Below are 13,327 nucleotides of genomic sequence, written 5' to 3'. Positions count from 1 at the left end.
TGCATACTCACATGCACAAAATAATAAGTCTAAAAGGAAAATTTTAAAAACTAAAAAATAAAGTAAAATAAAGAAGTACAGGGAATTAAGGAGAATAAATGTTTCTCCTTCCCACAGCAATGCTCCCTAGGGATCATAACAGTGATTCTGTAAACCTTTCCATAATCTTCTGCAAACGTGTATTGTGTTTATTGCATTTGCAAGAATTGTGCCTATAAATATTTCATGTGGTAACGATAGTGACTGGGAATGTATACGATGCATCATATTTATATTGAAATTGGAAGCCGAAAATTAAAACAACAGGAGAGGACAATTGTTCCAGCGTGCAGTTTTTGACATGACCACCAGGCGTCAGAGCCGCCAGCCTGAATCCCTGACCACTGGAAAGTTACAGAAGGGAAAGGAAGTATCCACCAAAAATATGGGTGACTCCTCCCTAGGCAGCCTTTGGCCAAGAGTCTCACCCCCTGGCCTAGGGGTGGTCTAGGAAAGGAAGCCCCAGGAAAAACACTGGGTTGGCAGGCCATGCACTCACATTCAGCTGGCCTCCCTTGGCTCTCTATAGAAATACAGATGTGGTCAGGCAGAGCCAGTCCTGTCACTGAAAGGCTGCTTTCTGAAGTCAAGATACCTTTCCTGTCCAGAGTTGGACAACAGGAGGGGACTCAGCCACAGCCATCCTGTTTCAGGAGGAACATTCAGTTCTGGGTCGACAGAGCTCTGTGTAAGCAGAACGCCAGCTCTTGCCACTTCCTAGTTGACTCAGCACACGCTTCCTGTCCAGGCCCAGGCTACCATCTCCAGATGCTGGGAGAGAAGTGCCAGCCTCTGCAGGGAGCACAGGGATGATCCTGTTCACAACCCTCAGGCTGCTGTTCTTCCTTCCTGCCTCCCTGACTGGCCCTGGGTACAGAGTTGATGATAGGGGACAAAAAGAACTCCTGGGAGCAAGCTTCCTACTGCACTTCCTGGATTGCCAGCATCCAAAGGGAGACAGGGCACAGTTACAGAAGGACTACAGCATGAGAAACCTCATCCTGGGAGGGCACAATGGGCCCCGGGGGAACCCAGGAAATGTCTTGAAGGGGCAGGCAAATGATTGTGTGGTATCCCAGTGAGCACTTGTGTGTGGGTTTCTGGACCGCATCCTACTCCCAGACCCTGGATGATGGAAAGACTCACATAGAGCTCGGACCCACAACATTCTGAGTACAGACTGGGAAGAACTTTTTTCTCCATATGCCTGCAGGGGGAGTCCTAGTCGCCATTCCTTTGTAGGCAGCATCAAAGCAACAGCTACTAACCTGCCTGGTAAGGATGGGAAGGACCTAAGGAGAGCCCTGCCCTTCGTGGGCAATGACCATTCTAGTTCTATGCTTCCGTGCCTTCTGACAGGCAAGTTAATGTGACCTTTTTATGTGAGTTGAGTGTCCCTGTCTGCTAAACTGGTATATCCAAAATAGGCCACATGAAGCAACCGTAATTATTTTAGTCACTACATACTTTAAAAGCTTTATACATAATTTAAAATGACACATCTGTGATGCCATACACATAGTAAAAATGCTGGTTATTATTAAAACATAGGTTCTATTCGCACTCAAATTAAGATTACACAGGATGTTTGATGTCCCATACATAATGCACAAGCTAGTGTTTTATATAAAGGAGATGAACAATGCTTACACTGGGATGGACATTAACTTACCATGCAGCTGTTACTTTGATGTGGCCTACAAAGGGACGGCAACTAGGATCCCCCACACACACACACAATTATCCTATCACATGTGATGCATGACATGTGGGAGAAAGAACTTCTTGTAATATCCCCCACCCTCCTGCCCTGATGGTAGTGCTGGGAATGTTCTCCAGAAGGACAGGGAAGCTGAACCAATACAGCTGTCCCCCTTGCTGGCCATTGTTTTAAGTGCTGGATGGCCTCTGGATTATACTGGACCAGACAGATACCTGGAAAACCAAGAGCATCCAGACTGCCGAAAAGCCTCACTTTCAGTCACAAGTGCCACTTCATTGAGTCATTCAAATGACAAGGGTTCCACAGGCCAAGAGAGACTTCACAGGCCCCCTGGACCTGAAGTGTCCAGGCTTCCAGATCCTTTGGAAAGGGAGCACTGGGTACTGAGAGAGGAGAGGAAGGAATTCAGCCCCACCCTACTGAATCAAATACCTGCTTGCCCACCCTCTGAGTTACTCATGCTTTAGGCCTGTGGGTCATCTAGGAGGTGGGCGGTTATGTCACGTGTGGCATGCTAATGACCACAGCTCCATCCTCTGCTAATCTCTCTTTGTAAAGTGACTCCGCCTCCAAGCCCCATGGCCAGCCAGGCAAAGGCCAACTTCACAGTCTCCAAAGTTTCCTCCGCAGGACCATGGGGCGTGTCCCTTCTAGAGAGTGAGTCAGGAAATTGCTGAGGTGAACATACAAAAACAGCACTTCCTGCATCAGGCGCCAGCCTGGCACACAAGGAGGTCAGGCTAAACGCTCGCTCAGGCAGCTCTGGTCACAAGCATCCCTCCCACACGGGCAGGTGGCCTTCCTCCTCTACAGCCAAACAGCTTCTGAGATGGTGACAAATAGCTGTGTCTGCTGACATGTAAAACAACAATGAGAAGGAAGCATTCCTTAGCAGGTCTCAGCTCATGCTTTCCTGACCTGCCAGGGGAAAAGCAAACTGACTACAGCAATGGAAATGAAGAGAATGGGTTCCCTTGTTGCCTGAGTGGCTCATGACATTTCAATTATGTTCAATACAATACAGTTGGATTAGTTTTAACCTTAGAGAGCCTCCTGAATGTTTTAAAGAAATGTTAGTTAGAGGAGTTGAAGGACGGTTAGAAGCAGAGCTAGGACAGGATAGCCCTTACTAATAAAAACCAGCCCAACGCCACTATTGAGTTCAGGTGGGCAGAGCGAGGAATCTTTTATCCATGGGGCCATGTTAGTGGGGACATTTCAGATGCCCTTTGCTTCTCAGAGAAACAGCGAATTTCTTCTGGCACTTTCCTTGGGATTATGCCTGGGTTACAACAGAACAGTTTGAGACAATCCTATCTAAACTAAGAAATTCTGTCTTCTGGTCAGCTTTACCCAGGGTCTAAGTAATCTGATCTCAGGTCTTAACAGCCTGGGGTGAGAGGAGAAGGGTCCCATTTCTTCTTTGTTCTCTTCCTCTTCTCCCTCTCATGCTATGAAAATCACTCTCAAAACCTGTCACAGGCCTCATAGTAAAAATAAATAAACACTCAGGTTTTTCTCTTCTGTGCTGTGGACTAATGACGGCTACAACCTTCAGCTCCTGGAGGTCTGACAGATGAACTCATGCATTTTAAATTTCCTGTGCTCTTCTGGTCCCCAAACACTGTGCCTTCCAGAACACCCACTTGTTGAAATATAGCCCATATTTAACAGACACACGAAGAAGAAAGAAATCACTTTCTTTCTTAGGCCATCAGAAACACAAAAGTTAAACCACAAATACCAGTTGACAGTCAGTCTAAGGTCTGGAAGGCAACAGGGAATAGTGGAGACTGAAGCAAACAGGACCAGCATTACCTGTTAGGGCATAAGTCTCTGTTTACCAACCATCCATCTTGAAAAGTTTGTACTCAAGTCTTTGAAGATAAAAACCAGAGATCCAAAATCCGGTTTTGGTTTGGTTTGGTTTTTGTCTCAAGTAGCCCAAGTTGGCCTCAAACTCACTATACAGCCAAGAATAACCTTTAGCCTCCCTTATCCATCTCCCAAGTGTTGGGACTGTGGGTGTGAACCACCACCACATCTGTCAGAAATCCAGATTCTTTTTATGTGCACCCACTCAGTGTGCACATGTGGACTCCTGGCTTGATTGTTTTCACCAGGTCACTACTTGGCTGTGTCTTTCACTGGCAGCAGTATAAGTGAAGACAGAACCACCACCCTGGAAACCAAGAGCCCAAGACTGGTAGATCCAGCTCTGATGCCAGCCCACGCTTCCCCTGAGCAAGGCACCTCATTGTTTGTACCTCAACTGCCTTCACTCCAAAGTTTAGAAGTCCAAAAGTCCTTCCAATCCTTAATCGCTACAGTGTTTGACTGAACAACTCTTTTTAGGAGGGCAGTTCCCATAAGTAAATCTGGGAATGTGGTAGAAGGAAAAAGAAAACATAAACTGGACCCTGCACCACAGCAGTTTCTATATGAAGCAGAGACAAGGCCTGGGTGTGGCAAACACTTGGTTAATAGGTCCACAGGAATAGCCAGGCTTTGATCACACCAGATCGCCTACAAGCACCCCTCAGGAGCACCATCGCTGAGTGGACAGTTCCTTGTCTATGACAGACCCTCTTGGATATTTGGGGCCAACTCCAAAGTTTCAAGGGACTGTTCTGAGTCAGAGCAAATCTGACCAACAGCTCTCCCCCAGCCAGGCCTCCTGTTTGGCAACACATACCAGCCCACCTGTGAGGAATGCTGTCCTTTGTCATTATCACTTTGTGACTTCTGGCAGGAGCCAATTACACTAGGAGAGGCTCATTGATGTGAGATTCAGACAAATCCCATGTGTGTGTAAGTAGTAAGTACGTGGGTTGGCCTGCATACAAGTGATGGAGAAAATAATGCCTTGTTTTACAAAAAGCATAAGAAGAAAATAAAAATATTGAGGTGGAAACTTCTCCCTGGAGCAGATACAATAAGCAGAACAAATGAAAGTATTCATTTTCTCATGGTTATATTAATCATTAATCGTGTATCCCAGGCAAAACAAAGGCCCAAGGAATGGTGGAGACTTGTGAGAATTCTAATCAGGCACCTTCTTCACACCGCCTCTTTGACACGAAGACTTAGCTCCGCGTGACATGAGAGCTTTTGTGCATCAGTTAGGAACAACAGGGCCTTTTTATTTTGCTATTAGGAGCTGCCAGCAAGAATTCAGCATTTTAAAGAATGATTACCTTTGGTCCCCAAACCAGCTGCAATTCATGCATTCAGTTCTCAGTGCCCTAGAGGCATTTTCTTCCTGGTGCTCTGTTCCTACCTGTCCTTTTGGTATCTAGGGTGCTTGTTCTAAAAGCCAGGTTGTTCTTACGGTAAAGCTTCTATGTAGTCTCTGCTTTCTGCCTGGCATGCTGCCTACCCTGATCTTCTGGAGAACAGTTGATGCAGATCTCAGCCCTAACCATCTCAGGAAAAGCAGCAGCGTCACGGGACCCAACTTTAACTTCCAGCTTAGCACCCCATACCACCTGATGTATTTCCTGTTTTTCTTTATTTTGGGTCTTTCTTAAAAGATAGAGTCCAAAACAAACATTTAAAGTGATATGAGCTTAAAAAAATATAAGCTCCATAGGAACTCGGAGTCTGTGCCTAGGGTAGTGCCTGTGGTGGCCTGAGACTGCAGTAAGGAACAGGGTCTTCCTCAAAGGCCCCACAGCCTACCAGGGAGGACAGACCTCAACACGGCAAAAGAACTGCTTTGTAAGTATCAAATCTTCCTCCCAAGATAACTCTGAGAGCAAGCTCCATGGAAAGTTAGGATTAGCATATGAGAAAAGCATAACAGAGCCACAAACTTTGAAAGCATAGAGCCCCAGGAGATCTTTGTGAGCACCACAAACAAGAGGCCAACTTAGAGTCTCTGGACCTGTATGTCTGGAGAAGCATCCAAAGCGTTCCAAGTGACATGGTTTTATACTTTATTATGATGATTTTGGCTGTGATGAAGGCAACTAAATAGAAAAAAAAAAAAAAAAAAAAAGCACAAAGCATCCAACCCAGATGAGCAAAAAAAAAAATGTAAAGAATGCAAAATATTAATGGCAACAATGACAATTTGAAAGATAAAGAGGAGCCCATTGACACATGGGATGTGGAAGGAAAAGACAGGATGAGGTTAAAGGAACTTCCAGTGTCTGGTTTGTGTCAATGGAAGAAACTTTGATGTTTTCCTCAACACAAAACCCTTCAAGCTCTAGGTCTCTCCTGTTTGTGATGCAGTGGGATCTGTGCCTCCGGCCTCCAAGAGCGGGTGGATACTGGCCTAAGTGGACAACTATGTGCCTAGCACAAAGCTTGTTTATCTGCTTACGAAGCAAGTCTGTAGAGCAGCAGGCCTCTGGCGTGGATCTGCCAGACCTACAGTGCTGATGACTTCTCTGCTAAGGACACACATGCGGTTTCAGCTCACAGCCATTTCTGGAGGCACACACTGGTCTATCACCACAGAAGCGTGACTATTGATCTAAATATAGACATGCTTGGAGCCTCGGAGAAACAAAGAAGTCAGGCTTCCAATTACTCCAAGGAAAATTTAAGGTGATAAAGCTGATAAAATCAATGAATGTTATACTTCTCCTTCCTGTCAATTTGATCTAAAGATTAAGCTAGGATTACCATACCTATGTTTCACTTCTCTTGACTTTAGTGTCTAAAGTTGCCCTCCGCCCCTCATACAACCTCAGCCCATTGCCAGGTATTCCTGACAATCCTCAGGAGACAACCTCACAGTTGCTAACTAAGTTCAGAGCAAGCATAGTAGGCTGTCTGGGCAGACATACTGCAGAGGTCCTTGAGTTGTCCTAACTCCTCCTCCTCTGCCTTCATCTGTAGCCACCACCTGCAAAGTCATCTAATTTGAACAGCATGGGCACTGGGACCTGCCACCTTGGGTTTGAATGATGGTATTGTCATTCCTGAGTTATATGATTTGGTCATTAGCCTTTCTAAGGTGCAGTTTTAGCCCTTTTTTTATTAAAAAAAAAAAAAAAAAAAAAAGAGGAAGGGGGCTGGAGAGATGACTCAGTGGTTAAGAGCACTGGCTGCTCTTCCAAAGGACCAGAGTTCAATTCCCAGCACCCACGTGGCAGCTCACAAACTGTCTGTAACTCCAGCTCCAGGGGATCCGACACCCTCACAAAGACATCTACAGGCAAAACACCAATGCACATAAAATACTTTATTTCATGAAGAGTATTGGGAGCTGAAGAGATGACTCAGTGGTTAAGAGTTCTTCTTGTTGCTTTTGCAGAAGTTCCCAGCACCCATGACAGACAGCTCAGAGCTGCCTATAACTTCAGCCCCAGGGAATCCAACATCCGCTCCTGGCACCCCAACATATGTGGCATGTACTTACACAGACACATACACATACACATAATTTCTTTTCAAAGAACAGTGTTAACTGGCCTGCCTTATGAGGGTAACTAGATTAAAAATATTAATATTCATAAAGTAAGTAAAAAAAGACCTGGCGCAAAGCAAGCACTCGATAAACATAAGGTACTATGCTACTGCCATAGTACCTGCTGGCCCTGGGATGCCTCTGGTGGGTCCTGCCATAAAGCACCAAAGCTCTAGTTCATCATGAAGTAAAAGCCAATGTCCTTCTTCCTTTTGTAATATGATGCCACAGGGATAACAAACAGCTTATACTCCTTGTGTTCTGAATTTACTGAAACAGCTGACCTTTCACCTGCTGCATCCCCTAATCCTTCTCATGACACCCACTTCCAGAAGACTGATGAAAGACAGAAGTCTATACATCCCTTGGCAAGAAGACAAGTCTTGTAGTCCTCCCTTTCTTAGGGCTTTGCTGTGAGGTCAGGTGGGTTCAGCCTGGCTCCAGCCCCTCAGGATGCACTTGGCCATTCAGCCCATCCTTCTTCCTCAGCAGACTCCAGAGTCTCTTCTCAGTCTCCTTAAAGGGAGACTTGAATGCTGAGGCTTTGAAAAGAAACAGGCACCAGCTGTACTGAAGATTGGCAGTGGAAAACAATTTTAAACTGTTGAAACACACTAAATCCAAGACTGAAAATCAGTCCTCAGACAGGCTTTTAATTTATCCTGATGATGAAGTACCTGTCTATAGCCTGGCACTAAGACAGGGGAAAGAAAATGAAAACCCAAATGTGATACCATTTAACTAGCACTTAGAAATGAATGCAACAAAGGATGGGAGGTTCTTATATAGAAAACCATAAAGCATTACCTAGGAGAAAAATAAGGATGGGAGTGATGAGAAGGCTCAGTGGTGATCCTCAAAGGCCAACGACCTGAGTTTAATTCTTGCAACCCACACAAAGGTGAAGAGGAGAATCAGTTTGGACAAGTTGTCCTCTGATCTCTACATGCACACCTTAGCCTGCGTGTGTCCCTCCTCTACAGAAACAACAAAAAAATAAAAGAAAAAGTAAAGATCGTTAGAAGTGAAAGCAAGCCAGACATAGGGGCACATACTTGAAATCCCAGCACCTGAGAGCATGGCTATATAGTAATCTCGGTCAAAAAATAAGAATAAACAAAAACCAAAGGAGGAAGAGAAGAATTAAAGCAGAGGGATATTCCATATTCTTTGGGAGGGGGATGTGGTTTTTAAGACAGGTCTTCTTTATGTAGCCCTGGCTGTCCTGAAACTCACTTCATAGACCAGGCTGGCCTCGAACTCAGAGATCCTCCTGCCTCTGCCTCTCAGGTGCTGGGACTAAAGGTGTGTGTCATCATACCCAGCCTTCTATATTCTTAAACAAAGATTCAACATTAAAAAAAAAAAATCCTTTTATTCCAAATTGATCTACAGATAGATGTATTGCAACTGCATCAAATCTAAGCATGTTTTTGTGACAGTTGACAAGATGGTTTATATTTGATATGAAACACAAATGGCTTAGAATAGCCAAGACAATCTTAAAGAAAAGGCAATGGGGAGACCCACAGTACTAGGCGCTTCAAAACTGAAGACAGTTACAGCCACTGAGTGAGGACGGCAGAGCACAGACTTTGCCAGGGACTGCAGAGATGCGTGAGTTCACCCAAGAAACAGGCCGTGTTTAGAAACAAGCTCAAACACGTGCTGTCCTCTAGTTTATGACAGTAACTACCCTGAATGACATGGCGAAAAGACTTTCCGAAACATAAGGTATGTTCAGGAGGCCATCCATGTGGGAAAGCAATAGAATGGGTTCCTACCTCATGTCTGCCAAAAAAGAAGTCAGTCCACAAAGGCTGCAGACACAAAAGAACACAACACTGACCACAGAGGACAATGTAGTACTCTGTCTTCACGTCCTTGAGCACAGAGGTATGTCTTCTACAGTGGAACATAAAAGTACAAGCCGTTATAGGAACAACAGATCACCTGAGTTTAATTAACAATTCATCAAGAAGGCCCACCCCGGTGGCACAGCCTGTAATCCTAACACTGGGGAAGACACAGGCAGGCAGATTTCTGTGAGTTTGAGCCCAGTCTGGTCTACAAACCTAGTCCAGGAGAGCCAAGGCTACACGGAAAAATCCTGTCTCAAAAAAACCAAAAAAACAAAAAAGAAAACAAAAAGAATTCATCAAGAAACTATTAAAAGTGAAGGCAAATAACACTGTGGAGAAGAAATCTACAAAATAATTTACAATATACAAAGAATATACAAAGAACTCCACACATCAGGGGTGGTATGTAGTTCAGCCACGTCCAGCGTTAATCCCAGCACCACCCAAACCCAGAAGTGGTGACGCATGCCTGTAGTACCAGCACTATACTCCTAGTATTCAAGAAGTGGAGGCAGGACAATCAGGAAGTCAAAGCCATCCTCAGTTACACTGCAAGTTCAAGACCAGCATGGGCTACATGAGACCTTACTTTAAAAACAAACAGACAAACAAACAAACAAAAAATGAAAAGAAAGAAGGAAAGGAAAAAGCAAAAAAGAATTACATTAATCAGAGGCTAAAGAGATGGCTCACTGTTAAGAGGATGCACTGCTCTTCTAGAAGACTTGGGTTCGAGTCCCAGTACTGACAGGGTACCTGTTTATAACTTCAGTACCAGGAGACCCAGCATCCTCTTTAGCCCTTTGTGGATGCCAACCACATATGTGGTGCACATACATTCATGAAGATAAAATACTTATACACATAAGATAAAAATAACATATTTTTAAGTTCTATAAATTAAAAAAAAAATCAGTGACATAACAGTTTTAAAAGAGGAGTAAGGGCTGGGTATGGTGGCTCACCCCTTTAATCCCAGCACTTGGGAGGCAGGTCAGAAGGGTCACTCTGAGTTCATGGTCTAGACTACATATGGAGCTCCAGGCCAGCCAGAGCTACATAGTGAGATCCTGTCTCAAAAATAAACAAACAAATAAATAAATGGAAGAAGAAAAAGTCAGGGTGGGGTAAACAGTAAAAATGAGAAAATGAGCATGTGCTAACAGCAAAACATACATGTATATTTGTGTGGCTCAATACAAATATGACTAGAGGCTCCACACTAGTCATAAGATAAATGCCAACTAAAACTACAACTATTTACTACTAGCCTCTGAGTAATGTTCTATTTCACAGCCTGGGTAGTGGCTGCATATATATTCACTTGAAGAAAAGAAAGCCAAGTTGTACACTTTAGGATTTATATACTCCTCTCTATATATGGTACTTTAATTAAAATCATTACTAAAAAAGACAGAGACATACTACTTCAAGGAAATGTGATGTGTGGGCCTTGTTTGGATCTTGTTTCATACAAGCCAACTGTTTAAAAGAATTATGGCCATTGGGGAAAATTCTGAACACTAACCGCACATTTGATGAAAATTAAGGGGCTATTAACTCTCTGGGTGTCGTAAGGAGACTATGGCACTGGTTTCTCTTTCCTTCCTTCCTTCTTTCCTTCCTTCCTTCCTTCCTTCCTTCCTTCCTTCCTTCCTTCCTTCCTTTCCTTCTCTCCTTTCTTTCTTTTTTTGCTAATGGCAGGATTAGGAATTGAACACACCATTTCTAGCATTCTACAATATCAGGCTACTCAGAAGGCTGAAGCAGAAGGATCTCAAGTTCAAGGCTTGAGTAGGCTACAGAGTGAGTTCAAGATCAGCCTGTCTCAAAATAAAAAGTCAGGGAAACCTCAAGATCAGAGAAACCCTGCCTCAAAATAAAAAGTAAAGCATGCTGAAGAATAGAACTCAGTGGCAGAATACTTCCTGGCATGTGCAAGAGCCTGGATTCAGTTCTTACTACTGAATTAAAAAAAACAAAAACAAAAAAAGCCAGGTGGTAAACTCCTCTTTACCCCAGCACTGAGGAGACTGTCAGATTTATCTCTGTGACTCTACGAATTTGAGGCCAGCCTGGCCTATATAGCAACTTTCAGACCAGCCAGGGCTACATGATTACATAGTGATAGCTTATCTAAAAAAAATTTAAATTAAATTAAAAAATAAATAAAAGCTGGGCATTGGTGGTTCTGGCCTTTAGTCCCTACACTCTGGAGGCAGAGGCAAGCAGATCTATGTGAGTTTGAGGCCAGCCTGGTCTACAGAGTGAATTCCAACGCAGCCAGGGAGGGCTACATAGAGAAACCCTGTCTCAAAAAAACAAAAACAAAAAGAAGAAAGAGAGAGAGAGAGAGAGAGAGAGAGAGAGAGAGAGAGAGCATATCTGGGAGGCTGGAGAGACTGCTCAGCAGTTGAGACCACGGAGATTTGGTTCCTGGTACCCATAAGGCAGCTCACAACTGTCTACATCTTCAGTTCTATGGGATCTGACACTGTCTTCTGGCCTCTGAGGGTACTAGACACACGCCCAGTGCAAATATATACTCTAATGAAACACTTACACACATAATCTAAATAATCTTTTTTAAAGGCATCTTTATCACTGCTCATTTTCAAACTGTCTGACATTGCAGGACATTTGACCCCTGAGACTGAATTTTAAAAACCTGTTTCATGTTTGGTGTGGCTCAGCCTTAACACACCTTTAATCCAAGAACTTTCTATTGATTGTAAATAGGAGATTATGGTGTGGCTCAGCCCTAGTACACACCTTTACTCCAAGAGCTTTCTGTAAACAGGATTCAATAACTTTAACCCTAGGTCAAGAGGTGGAGCAAGTTACCAGCTGACAGGGAACTGAAAGGAGAAACCTTGAGTTAAAAGGAATTTAAAACAGCATGGCGAAGGACAATTTTAGCTCTTTAGCTTTTCTGCTCCTTAGCCTTTAGCTCTTATGCTCTTGGGCCCTTAAGCTCTTTGGCCTTGAGCTTTTGGCTTTCTCCGCCTAGGCTGTCAGCTGAGCTAGCAAGCTTTTAGCTTTAGGCCTTTTCCTTCTGGGATGTGAGCTAAGAAGGTCAGCTGGGTGCTTTCTCTGCCTGAGCTAACAGGTTTTCACCCCAGCAACTGGCTTCTGAGTCTTCACTGGTAAAATAGAATGGCTGGGATTTTCATTTTTTTATAACAGTCTGAAGTAGGAAAAAAACCTGCAACAGGTGGCACAGAGCCTCTCCTTAGAGAGCACATCCAGACATGACAGAATGAGCACCTATCCAGTGCTGGTTAATGTGACATCCGAGGATAATCTCAGCGGAGAAAACGCCCCCAACAGACTACACTGCAGGCAAGCTTATGTGGTGCGTGTTCCTGTCTGATGACTGATGTGGAAGGGCCAGCCTTCTGTGGGCAATGCCACCCCAGAGCAAGTGGATCTGAGGTGTATGAGAAAGCAAACTGAGTAAGCCCGGAGGGAGCAAGCCTGTAAGAAGTATTCCTCTATTGCCTTTGCTTCAGTTCCTGCCTCCAGGTTCCTGCCCAGCCTTCCCTTAATGAAGTACTGTGAACTGTAAGATGAAATGAACCCTTTCTTCCCCAAGTTGCTTTTGTCATGGTCTTTAGTATAGCAACAGAAAACCAAAATAAGACAGCTACCTTCTTAGGGGTATGCACCAGTCTAAGGGCTCTGAGCAACCTGGCTGCCCTCCCTAGACAGCAGCTCCCACAGCTTCCTGGAGCTGACCCAGGCTACATACCTCCTCCACCCTCTCCATCCCTGCCCCAAGCATCAAGCTAAGCCAAGTAGCTTCACCTCTGTCAAGTGTCTGTGATTCCTCTGCAAGCTGACCTAGCTGAAGGTGCTAACAGTAGGAAAACAAGTGTGAATTCCTGAATAAATCTTGTTTGGCTCTTTGCAACTCCAGCCCAAACATCTTGGTCTAGAGACAGATGCAAACTAATGCAAAGTAGACTTAGTGAGGGCCTCTTGATTTAGTGTTTCATAGGAAAACCTCAGCTGTGGGAGCTTCCCTACCTATAGGGAAAGAAAATCCTTCCTGCTCTCACTTCTCACTTTCTGGGTAGTGTCCTAGTTGGTCAAGTCTAGAAGCTACATCTGGCTTGGTGTATAATCTCTACCAGGCAGAACATCTGCATTCCAACTAGGACTCCTTGGAGAAGAGAGGTGCATCATCAAGAATGCACTTCACGCACCCCTTGGCAGCTTTTGAAGGAAGAAAAAGCTTTTATCATCCCTCAGTGGTCCCCTAATTTACTATTAATCAGT

The sequence above is a fragment of the Psammomys obesus genome, unplaced genomic scaffold (genome assembly GCF_907164565.1).
Source record: "Psammomys obesus unplaced genomic scaffold, mPsaObe1.curated_primary_1811, whole genome shotgun sequence".
Classification (NCBI taxonomy): Eukaryota; Metazoa; Chordata; class Mammalia; order Rodentia; family Muridae; genus Psammomys; species Psammomys obesus.
Note: the sequence above shows the minus strand (reverse complement) of the source record.